This window comes from Delphinapterus leucas, chromosome 2, assembly GCF_059928025.1.
Source record: "Delphinapterus leucas isolate spDelLeu-1000000601 "Yukka" chromosome 2, BTC_Dleu_Yukka2, whole genome shotgun sequence".
Taxonomy (NCBI): domain Eukaryota; kingdom Metazoa; phylum Chordata; class Mammalia; order Artiodactyla; family Monodontidae; genus Delphinapterus; species Delphinapterus leucas.
This window is the reverse complement of record NC_143130.1, coordinates 107677045-107689549: the sequence shown is the minus strand read 5'-3', so window position 1 is coordinate 107689549 and position 12505 is coordinate 107677045.

Here is a 12505-nt window from a genome sequence, read left to right as displayed (position 1 = left end):
ATTCATCCATCACTGGACATTTAGGTTGTTTCCATGTCTTGACTATTGTGAAGAATGCTGCAGTGAACATGCAGGTATCTCTTCAAGACAGTGATTTCATTTCCTTTGGCTATATATACCCACAAAAGGAATTGCTGGATAATATGGTACTCCTGTTTTTAATTTTCTGAGGAACCTCTCTACTGTATTTCATAATGGCTGTACCAATTTTTTTTTATAACTTCATATACATAATCCTTAAGTCAAGTATATGGGGTGGATATTACCATCCACATTTTACAGTTAAGACTGTGGTTTAGTGCTGGGATTCAAAAATAGTTCTTCCTGGACCTGTCCTCTTTTCTCTACATGAGTGCTTCTCCAATTTTAATGTGCATTAAATCACCTGGCAGGGGTCTTGTTAAAATGCAGATTCTGTTAAAATGCAGAAAGGTAACTCAGGCCTGGGTTGGGGCCTGAGATTCTGCAGTCCTCATAAACTCCCACTGATGAGGATATATCAGTCCACGGATCATACTTTGAGTCACAAGACTCTGCACGATACTTCACTTTTTTCTCAGAGAGGTTAAGTAACTCACCTAGGTCACACAGCTAGTCCATAAGCCAGGGTTTTTGATCACAGGCCTATTTGATGTCAAAACCTATGATCTTAGTCATTAAGATATACTGTCTCCCTCTATTTGAAGGAAACAGGGCCCCCCGCTTCCAGTCTGGGGCTTAAGGGAAAAAATCTAATCCCTGAGAAGTAGACAGGCACCAGAGAAACTAAGAGGGTTACCAAGACAGGGCTTCTGGCAGAGGGAACGAAACCAGGGCTCAGTTACCAGACTGTGGCACAGGGTGGGGCCCAAGTCTTAGGAACAAGATAGAAGCTGCATTTCCAGAACTACAGCACAGAAGCAAGGGTGACTTGATGATGACACTCCAAAGGTGGGCAATAGCTTGTTCTATCCCTCCTGCCTGGAGCCTGAAATGGGGCCAGAGCCTGGGGCAGGACTGATCCTGCCAGTGTGACAAGGTCACATGGGAGAGGAGAGAAAGATCATAGGGATGGGAGCCACACCACCTTCACACCCTCCTCCCTGGGATCCCTGGCACTGCCCAGAGAGGCTAGGCCTTCCTAGGGCTCACCAGCATCCTTTGGGGCTGCTGACCCCATCCCCTGCACTCTCCCTTTCTACCTTCTCTTCTCTTGATTTCAAGCCCTCCTCCCACCTCAATCCTCTACATACCAACTCCCTGTTTGAATGACAGGATGGTTCCATATTTCAGGCCCCTATCCTATTGACCTTGTTCTATCAGGATCCATAGCAATTACCGTAAATTTTTCTTTCTTTTTTCCATCACCTTAAATTTTGCCTTGTTCTCTTTGAATGCCCAGGGTATAGGTATCTGGGAAGTGGCAGAAACCAGGGACGCTTAGTACTGGCTACACCTGGGGTCTTCAGTGGGGAGTGGGGGGCCCACAGGAGTAGCACAGAGCAGGGTGAGAATCAGGTGCGGGGTATTTCAGATGCTTCTGGACTTATGCTTCCACAGCAGGAATCTGGCCATCCATGTTACACCAGCTGTCAGCTCAGGAGCTGCATCAGAGTCATCAACTATATTAGGATCTTGGTTAGAACTTTTGATTGACTTCTGGCTAAAGGTCAGCAAAGGACAGGTACAAATGTGACCTAAAGGATAAGTTACAGAGCCCCAAACAGAAAAATGACCAGATAAATTTCTGAGCATGAAAAATGTGACAATTCAGAATTGGTTTTGCAAAATAAATTAGCAGACATCTTTATGTCAGTGTTAGGGTTGTGCAGAGACAGATATAACCTCTGCTGTATTAGGATAATTTCCCATGGCCCCAAAGCCCACCACATACCTCCTGCACTTCTGCCCCCAGGCAGAGTCCCTCTGTCCAAGTGACCCCTCTTCCGAGAGGAGGATGTCCAGGGACAAAGACAAGCTGAGACAAAAGGGGGATGTTTGTTGGCATTCCTTACATATCCTCCTGAGCCTCTTGGATTCATTCTCATTTGGGTTCTTTTTTTTTTTTTTTTTTTTGCAGTACGCGGGCCTCTCACTGCTGTGGCCTCTACCATTGCGGAGCACAGGCTCCGGACGCGCAGGCTCAGCAGCCGTGGCTCACGGGCCCAGCCATTCCGCGGCACATGGGATCTTCCCGGACCAGGGCATGAGCCAGTGTCCCCTGCATCGGCAGGCGGACTCTCAACCACTGCGCCACCAGGGAAGCCCCATTTGGGTTCTTTTTTAAGAACTAATTACTGTTTAGCCTCTGGAGACTCTAGTAATCATCCAAATGCAAGTTACTTGAGGAGGGACCTCTGGTAAACCTCCAAAACTACAAACATTTCATCTTTGTGTATCCCAGTAAAAAAAAAAAAAAAATCCCAAGCATGTATTTTATACATACATATAAAAGTGTATCTGGATGGACACTCTCCAACTATTAACCATGGCTGCCTTTGCAGAATGGGACTGTGAATAGTGGAAGAAGCTTTACCTCACTTGCCTTGTAGAAGATATATTGTTTGAATTTTTAAAGTAGCAAGCATACTTTTATAATATGGGAGGAAGGAAAGAAAGAGGAAGGGAAGGAGGAAGAAAGAATGATTTGAGAGAGAGAAGAAAAGTAGAAAGACAAAAAAAGAGGGAGGGAGTGAGGGAGGAAGGAAGGAAGGGGGGAAGGAAGTGGGGGAGGAAGGGCGAGAAAGAGAAAGAAAAAGGAACAGAAAGAGAAGCCTCCTCCACTCTCTCCCTGAATAAGATCCAGGGAATCTCATCTATGTCCCTATCCTGCAGGAGCAATTGGAGCCCTCATAGGAAAGAGAACAGCAGCTGTTCACCTTCTTTGGTACATTATTCATCATGCATTTATTTTGTTTAGATTCATCAGAGTTGAAAGAGCTCAAGATAAAAATATACATTTTTTTTAAATGGCCATTTAAAATATCAAAATATCAAAACAATGAAAAATATTTAAAGAGGCTAGAGGCAAGAGGGAGGGCAAGGGGAAAACAGAAAAAGAACAAGAAAGAAACAGCAGTTCCAAGTAAATAGCAACAAATACCAGTGTGCCTAAAAATCCTGGAGGCTGCTGCTCCCTGTTAAGCCATGACAGCCTTGTTCCCTGGAGGCTGGGCCAAAAAGGTCGACATAGAAGCCTTTGTCGCCCTTATTTCCTCCGGATGGACACAGCTTTGGACAGTGGCCATGGATGGCTTTGCTCAAGATCCAGCCCTTTCAGGACCCACCTCCAGCTTACCTTCCGCAGAAACCTTCCCTCATCGCCCTCTCCCCTCACTGCCCTGCCTCTTCATTCCTGCATTTATGGACTCAAATTTTCTGTTATTATACCCATGTTAAGTGTTGCCACTCCAGACCTGTGATCATGTTGGCCGTGTGTTCATTGATCTGAAAACTCTGAGGACAAAGGGGCCTCTGACCTGCCTCTTTACCCCCTCGGAGTCTAGGTGCTGCCTGGTCCACAGAGGGTGTGCAGTGACCTTCCTGTCCCCTTCCCTCCACCTCTCCACGCTCTTCTCCAGTGACAGTGCCAGAAGCCAGGAGGACCCTGGTTAGCAGATGACCATGCAGGCACGTCTGTCTAATTCTAGCCAAGGGCATGGGGGAAGGGACAGAGCCCAGGGCCCTGTGGCCTCTTCTCTGAGAGGACGCAGGGCTAAGAATAGGACAGGAGATTAGGGAGGAATTTGAACTGCATTGTTATCTCACAGGAATGGCGTTCATTTGGGAGTGTCTCTTTTCCAAGCTCTTCCAAGAGCCGCCCCACCTCCTCCCCTGCCCTGTGTCTCTGTAGGGGTGCCCACCACTGTTCTCTCACCACTTCTTTCTCTTCTCTTTCCATCTGCTCTTCTCTGCAAACGCCCATCCATTCCTGTTCCCTCCTCCTGTCCCCCGTTCCTCTCCAGCCCCATCCTAATTCCTCATCCCCTTTCTTCCTAAGTTCCTACCCCTTCACCTATTTTCCCTACTTCTCTGCCTAGATCTGCTTCCTTCCACCAGCTTCCACAAGTCCTTCCCACTTACCTTTCCCCCTGCTTCTGTCTCCCTCCTGGCCCCTTTGCCCACCACCTCTCCTCACCCCTCACTCTCTCCAGCTTCACGTGCCGGATTTGTTTTCCAGGCTGGTGGCCTCTGACTCCCCTTTCCTAACACTTTTGGACCAGTGTCTTGTCCACTCCTCCCTCTGTCCTGCTGCTGTGTCCCCTCCCTCAAAGCTGAGCTGGACAAGCACAAGTAGCAGAGATTGAGGTGGGCTGACAGCCTCTACTCCCCTAACTACTAGAAACCATCAGCACTACACACCAGGCAAAGGGATACCTCTGAGGACGAGACCCAGGCCATGCAGGCCATAGGGGATACCTCCCGCAGCCCAGCCAGAGCTATTCTTAGGAACCCAGTACCACAAAAGGGCCTTTTGCTTTGTGTCACACCACCCCCATGGAGCTGCTCTTGGCAGCCGAGGCTGTAATCTTAGAGACAAGGGGCCCAGACATGGGAGGCTGGGCTGGAAACTGCCCCCTGCCCTGACTTCTCAGAGCATAAAGGCTCTGTCCTTGGGGCAAGGTCATCTCCCACCACAATGCACAGACACCCAGCTACACAGCTCTGCTGCTCTTTCTGCAGTCTTGGTCTGTTCACAGCTGAACCTCAGCTCTGCCATCTCACCCCTTACTCCTCCGCTGTATCTCCTGGTCCCCACGCACCCTTTCCTGGTTCTTCCCCACTCCCAGCAAACCAACTCCCTTCCCATCTTACTGCCTCCCCATTCTTCCTGCTCAATATGGGTCAGGCTTTTTTTATCTAGTCAGTCCATAGCCCTTTAATAAAGGCTCTTCTTTCCTTGCTGCAGGTGGGGAAGCTAAGACCCCGGCTCCGGTCTCTTGAGACCTTGAGGACTGTGACCAGCTCTCAATCCCTAGTCTGGTCCATGGATCCGAGGTGAGCTGGCAGTCAGGTTGCCTGCTGCCCCTGAAAAAGCTCCCCTGGGAGAAAACAGCAGCCAGCTCCCCGGCTCCTTTGTTCCAAATCAGACCCAGGGAGTTTGCTTAGCACCCCTGCCCCATGACAGGAAGGACCTGCGTGATGTATGTATGTATCTCTTTGTGTTCTTAATCAGTTTCTAATATTTGTGTAGAACTTTGGGGCATATGTGGCAGAGGACGGGTATCAAAGTCCTGCACTAAAACTCAGGCTTGCAAACCCAGCAACAGGAATGCTGCCCCGCACTGCAGTGCAGGCAGATCAGAGAAGAACCGGCCTCCACCTTCCATCCTCTTGGAACACCAGCGAGAGCCCTGCTCCAGGAGACCAGCCGTTCTCCCACGGCGGGTTATGGGTTGGGACAGGCAGAGGTACCTGGGTCGTCAAACCAGGAACATCATCTTTCCAGGTGCAATAAACATACTCAGGCATAAGGAAGCAGAAGAAGCTGAACCACGGGTGCTACTCATGTTTCCAGATCACTCCGTAGGGCTAGTCTCTGCCCTCCAGCCCTAGGCTAGTACTTATACCGTGGAACACAGGAGGCCTCAGTCGGTGAGGGCCACAGGATGACAGCACGGCTGCCCCCGTGCTGTGCTGTGAGCTCCCTGCGTGCATCTCTGGGAATGAGGAGCGAGCCAGCTGAGTCTACTCCCGTTTGCAAGCCCACTTTATGGAGGCAGTCACCTCAGCCCTCCAAGTATTCCCAAACCACCCCTCCAGCTGCCCAAAAGAGAGAAGGAATAAGAAACTAGAACCAGAAAATGTAAAAGGGACTGGAGAACAAAACAAGGGCATCTTTTATCACCCCTTCTTCACAAGTGCAGGACTGCCCGATTTTTTTTTTTTTTTTTTTTGCAGTACACGGGCCTCTCACTGTTGTGGCCTCTCCCGCTGCAGAGCACAGGCTCCGGACACGCAGGCTCAGCACCCACGGCTCACGGGCCCAGCTGCTCCGCGGCATGTGAGATCCTCCCGGACCAGGGCACAAACCCGTGTCCCCTGCATTGGCAGGCGGACTCTCAACCACTGCGCCACCAGGGAAGCCCAGGACTGCCCGATTTTTAAAACAAAGCAAATCGTGTTACTCGGCCCTCTTCCCCTTCTAGTTGCTGTCTAATCTCTCAACTCACTGCCAAGCTCCTCAAATGCAGGGGTCACACCCACTGCCTCCACTTCCTGGCCACTCATCCTTTTCTTAATACCTTGCTGCAGCCTGGCTCTGCCCTGTGACCGCGGAAGGTGCTTTGCTCCAAGATCACCCGAGTTCCTCCTCTCTGCCACCCTGACATTCAGTCTGTCTTTGGCATCTGACGCTATGGCCACCTGCTCCTCTTGAAGAACTTCTTCTGGCTTTTAGGAAACTGCCCTTTTCTCGTGCTCCTCGGTGCTCTTTGAGTCGCCTTCTCCAGGCTCTCCGATCTCATGGCCAATCCCCCGAGGCAGTCAGTCTCATGTACCAGCCCTGCCCGCCAGTCCCATTAATTCCAACTTCCTACAGGGATGCAGACCATCTTCGTCAGATGCCCCACTGTGACCTCCAACTCCCCTGAACCAAACACGTTGTCCTCTTCCTGCCCACCTAAGAGCTTGTTCCCTTTTGCTGCTACCCCCATCCTTGCCAACATCGCACAGTCATGAGTCTGCCTTCCTCATCTCCTGCGTCCAGTCTGTCAGCAAGGCATTTTATTTCTACCTGAGAAATCCTTCCAGCCTCGCCCTTTCCCCTTTGCATCTGCTGGCCCCGCTGTTCTCCTGACCTTGATCGTTACCCTACCCTCCTCTCCAATCTCACCGCCTCCAACCTCTTCTCCCTCAAAGTGCCCAGTAATACCTGTGCTGGGCCCTCAAACTCTGCTGTCATGACATCACAGTGACTGCTCCCAGGTCTACAGAGCTTTAGTCATTCTTCGCTGCCTCTAGGACACTGTCCGTTTTGCTGGTCTGGGACACATGGCAGAGTCAGCAGAAAGCACCCTGGAGTAAGACAGAATGGGGCTTGAATCCCAGCACTACACTTCCTGCTTGATTTTTTTAAAAATAAATTTATTCATTTATTTATTTTTGGCTGCGTTGGGTCTTTGTTGCTGCGCGTGGGCTTTCTCTAGTTGTGGCGAGGCGAGCGGGGGCTACTCTTCTTTGCGTTGTGCGGGCTTCTCACTGCGGTGCCTTCTCTTGTTGCAGAGCACGGGCTCTAGGCACACGGGCTTCAGTAGTCATGGCACGCGGGCTCAGTAGTTGTGGCTCGCAGGATCTAGAGTACAGGCTCAGTAGTTGTGGCGCACAGGCTTAGTTGGTCCGCAGCATGTGGTATCTTCCCGAACCAGGGCTTGAACCCATGTCCCCTGCATTAGCAGGCAGACTCTTAACCACTGCACCACCAGGGAAGTCCCTCTGCTTTATCTTGAACAAACCTCTTAGCTCTCTGGACCCCATTGCTGAACCATAAAATGCAATTTAATTGATTGGCAAATGTGAGCGTTAAGGGAGATGATATGCATCAAACACCGGGCATGGTGCTTGGCACAGATAGGCACTCCACGTATGAACAGCCCTTTCCCCTCTTCTACAACGTGAGCCCAACTGAAATCTCCAGAGCCCAGAGTCTGGCCAGGCGTATGTCCTCTGAGTCCTTACTACCTCACCACGCCATTCCCCTACCATGCCTTTGGTCATGCTGGGATTCCCACTACCTGGACCACATCCCTGCTCCCAGTGCTTCTCAAAGTCCTACCTTCCCTTCAAGCCCCACCTAGAAACCTTTGTTCCAGCTCACACTGAACAAGAGCTTCTCTGCCTTGGGGTCGTCCTGGATGTGGACCACACTGTGTAGCACTGAGCCATCCTCACTTGGTTTCCAGTGTGCTACCTGTGGCTTCCTGATGGGAATGCCTGTGAGTCAGAGGCCATGTGATCTTTTTGTGGCCCCCACAGACCTGGGCATGCAGCAGTCTCAGCAAGGTGCCTGATTAAGTGACTGACTGGGACCCAGATGGAGGGTGGAAGGAAGAATGATACAGGCTGGCAGCTGGAAGAGTGGCATTCCTGGCGAGTTCATCAAACACTAATGCTCTGTCTTGAGACTGGCTACAGATACGGCTCTGTCTCTGTACCATAGGTGTTTTGCGGAGATGTATACATACTCATGTATGTGTAAAGTGTGTAGGCACATGTGCTCATGGCCACTCACCTGAATTTACGGTAGGAGTAGAGGTGGGGAGACAGGCGATGGTACCAGGGAGGCTTGCTTCAGAAAAGGGGGTCTCTGACTAACAAAAATAGAGAACCCCTTCTCCCCTTGGGGAGGGGCAGCCGATTACTCAACCTCTTGGTTCCTCACTGAGCAATTACCAGCCACTCCTATTAAATCCCATGGTCTCTCTATATCCTGGGCTGATCCAGGCGTGGCAGCCAGGATACTGCCCCAGGGATGCCTGTGAACAGAGCAGAGGTCCTCGGGTGGCGGAGCCGGGGACCTGGGCTGGGTCCCCAGCTAGAGCCCAACACAGAGAGAGCAGTGTGCAGGGCTCCAGGTCTAACACCGAAGTGCCCAGATGACTCCAGGTTGCGGGTTTTCAGTTTGCCCGATTATTTCATAGCACAATACCCTGGCCATTCTCCTTCCGGAGGTTCCTAGGCCCTCTACATGCTAAGTCTGGCTCAAGCCCAGGGATGGTTAGAACTGCTGAAGGAACCTCGGTCAGTCGCCTCGCTGAGGGCCTCAGTTTTATCTGCACCCCTCCACACCCCAACTCCCATTCCCTAGGGCCAGCCCAGCTCCATTAGGCAGCTCCACCCAGGATCACTAAGAGCTTCAGGCCTGGACACACACACAAAATCTAACCGACAGTTTGTTCTAATGGTCAAGCAGCTTCCACCTCAGGGCCTCTGGTCCCGTCAGGTGTCCTTGGCCAATGTCACCACTTAGTCTGGGTGACTCCTGGTGGGACTCAGCACAGTGGCCTGTCAGTCATGCAGTGGTGTCTCTCCCGGCCTCAGGGCTGGGTTGTGGGCCTGGACTTGGTCATGCTGCTCCCAAGGGCAGCCACAATCTAGGCGAAAGAGACCATTGGCCTGCTGGATCTCTGACCTACCTTGGCCCAGACCATCCCCTGAACCAAGTGGACTTAGTGGGACTGAGGGAGATGTGGGGCACAGAACCTATGGCAGGGAAACCACCTTACCTGCCTGCAGTCAGGTCTGTGTTCCTAATGCCCAAAGCTGTCGTTTAATATGTCTAGGGACATACGGTGTGTTGGAACCTTTATCCGTGCAAAGCTCCAATGGCCTCAACTGCCCGTGACTATCCCCGTGCTACAGATGATGGTACTGACCCAGAGAGGCTCCATGACTCACATCAACCACACAGCCGGGAAATGGAGGGGCTGGGCCTCTGTAACCGACTCCAGAGCTTGCCAGGTTGCCCCTCGAATGCTCTCTGAGGCCTCCAGCCTAGATCCAGACTAGTCACACACACCCCCAAGCCTCTCTTTTAGTGAGTTGTGCCCCTCTAAACACTCCCTGAAGGCAAGATCTACCTTCCCCAGCACCCCAAACTAAACTGGGCCAGCCCCATCCCCCCAGGCCCCTCCGTCCAGCTGTCTGCTGTCTATCGGAAAGCAGAGACTGGACAAGGGAGTGGGGGCAGAGCGCAGGGGGTCAAAGATTTGGAAGCCAGCAGGAAGACAAAAGAATGACAAGAAGGAACAGCTGTTTCTAAAGGGAAACCTGAGACAGGCACAAAGCTCAGGCCCTAAGCCCAGGCTCGTGTGGAGCCAGGGTAGGGATCCCCCCAAGGTCAGGGACTCTGGGGGCAGGCAGATAGGAGTGCTGGGCCCACTCCAGGGTGGGTCCCCTCTCCCATGTGCACAAACAACCCGTGCCTCCTTCCTCTTCCTGGGCCAAGACCCCTGCCTCTTTCTACCCCTCTCCTGCTCCCAACCCTTTGGGTTTGGGGGCTCCTTTCTGATTTCCCTCTTTTCATGCTGAGGTCTCCTCTGACTTGTCCTAGTGCACCCCTCCTCCTCTCATTCCTGGTAGTAATTTTAGCAACTTTTCCTCTGAACTCCCGCTGGCACGTTCACAGCAAATGGCCCCTGTTTGGGCCTGACACTTGATCAGGGTGGTGACAGAGCCCAGACAAAGCAGTCACAATGCTGGGGAGGGGAGAGCAGGGGAGACAGATTACCTTCCTTCTACTCCAGGCCTTATTTGGTCTACCTTGGTGAAGCGGCCCTCCCTCGGGCCCCTCTTTATTTATAGCATTTCGCTCTGCTCTCCTTTGTCTTGTCTGCTATCACTCCAGTACACTCTGCACTCTCCCCACACACCCGCCACACGAGGGGCCCCTGGCCCCCCGCTCCTCCCACCACGAACGGGCATGTGAGCAAAGGCACTGGCTCTAACCTCAGGCCTGGATTTCACTTCTACAAACAGTTGAAGAGAGCTGTCTGGAGGAAGGATCTTTGTGTTGGTCACTGTTAGATGCTTATTGACCAGAACAATGTCTGGCACATCGCTGTTCCGTAAATACTTGTTGAATGAAGGGATCAGCAAAGCTGCTCAGTCTTCAAACTGTAGCGAGCTGAAGGAAGAGAATCATGATGGAGTCAAGAGTAGGTGCCGGAGGGCTGGAGAAACAGTGGGGATCTTTAGGACCTCAGACCCTCCAGTCTGTCTCCAAATCGGGGCACTGGGGCAGAGAGCCTAGAGGCAGACAGGCGAGTGCTATTCTGAAGTGGGGTGTGGAGAACAGTAACACCATAATACCTCAAACCCAACGGGAGGGAAACAAAGTACGATCGATTTACTATTACTAACTGTAGAAAAGGCTTTCCAGTTCCACGCCACAGAGGCTGGCCCATGATGAAGATACTGCCTTTGAAACGGCTCAGCTATCTCCCAAACACTCTTTGTGCGTCTCAATTGCCTGCATCTATGTCTGAGCCCTGGGAAACCAGGGAGGGGCCGCAGCTTTAGCTTGGAAAGATGGAGGGGTGGATGAAAAGAGATTTTGCCCTTCATCACCAGTCCTGAGGTCCCTACCAGTGGACCTAATCGCTCAGCACCTGGCAGGGCCTGGTCGAGAACCCCCAGAATTTGATCTGCTGAGCAGGGCCTGTGGGGACTACCCAGCAGCTGCATACCTTGACACTGTGGAGCTGCGGCTGCATTGGACGCGCAGCCCCTGCGGTTCATGGTCCGCCCCCCACTTGCCTGCTCCCTGCCCCTAATGCTGCTCAGCACCCTCACACTGTGTCTTGGTTACCAAGCAGCCCTCGCCGAGGCCCCCACCTGGATTGGCCCTACCCTGCTGCACCGCCCCCCCCACCACCTTCAAAGTGTACCTGTGCTGCACCCCACCCCCCAGCCTGCAGCTCTCCTTCCAAGCAGACAGCTAATCAGACGGAGTAACCCACGTGCTCTGAAGAGCTGTGATTGGGAAGGAGGGGGAATTTCAAACCAAACCACGCAGTGGTTGCCTGGACACGGAGCCAGCGAAGCTTGCACACCCAGTTGCCGGAGGAGTGGCATCGGCTACGTTCTGTGCTCACAGGCTGAGCCCCAGCTCCCTTTCCTCCCCTCCTCTGTGGCTTCTCCTCAGGCCCCCAGGGAAGTGGGAGATCTTTCCTGTCCCTCTGCCCAACTTGCCAGAATACCAATCTCACCAGAGCCGGAGAGATATCACCCCACAGAACACAAGAGGGGTGTGGGCAGGCGCAGCTGTCTTGGTTAGGCATCTCCTTCTAGATCAGGGCAGCTGTATTATCTATGGCCCTGGGCTAGGGCATTATGTACCTGTGGGCAGAGCTAGGAAAACGGGCAAAAGGCTCCAAACTAGGACCATCAGGCAGCCGGGTCCTGCCCTCAGCGCACAGTGGGTCCTCGAGTTCTTGGACTCCCAGCCCTCCTTCCCAGGCCTCCCTCCACAGGCTGGGCTCCATCTCCATCTGCTGAGCTCCTCTCCACTGCCCTTGAATCTTGCTGCCCTGACTGGCTGCGTGACCTTAAAGAAGGCATTTCCTGTCTCCATAAAGTGAAGGACTTGGACCCATCACTAAGACCTGTCTGGCTCTGAAGCTTGGTGACCTCAACACATTGCCCAGCCATCCAAAGAAATCAGTGCCTGAGCCAGAGTCCCCATCTCTAAGCTCCCTGGTCGTCGTTCTTGCCATTTGGCTGGGAAACCTCCTTCTAGCTGCCCCCATCTAGCCCCTACCCTGGGCCCAACTCTGCCCTACCCCTCTGCTGCTGACACTCAGCCCCGTCCCATCTCACAGTTGGATGCAGGACCCAGGCCAAGGAGTAGGAAGGACACTGTGCAAGAGGAACCAGGCTGGTCCTGGGGGCAGGGGCCCTGGGGGCAGCGGTGTCAGGGGCCAGGAGAGCACGGAGTCGGGGGAGATGGGGAGCAGAGGGCCAGGGCCCTGCCTGCCTGAGGTCATGGTGGTCGTGGTCAGTTCCCTCTCCTGCCAGCTGTGGAATG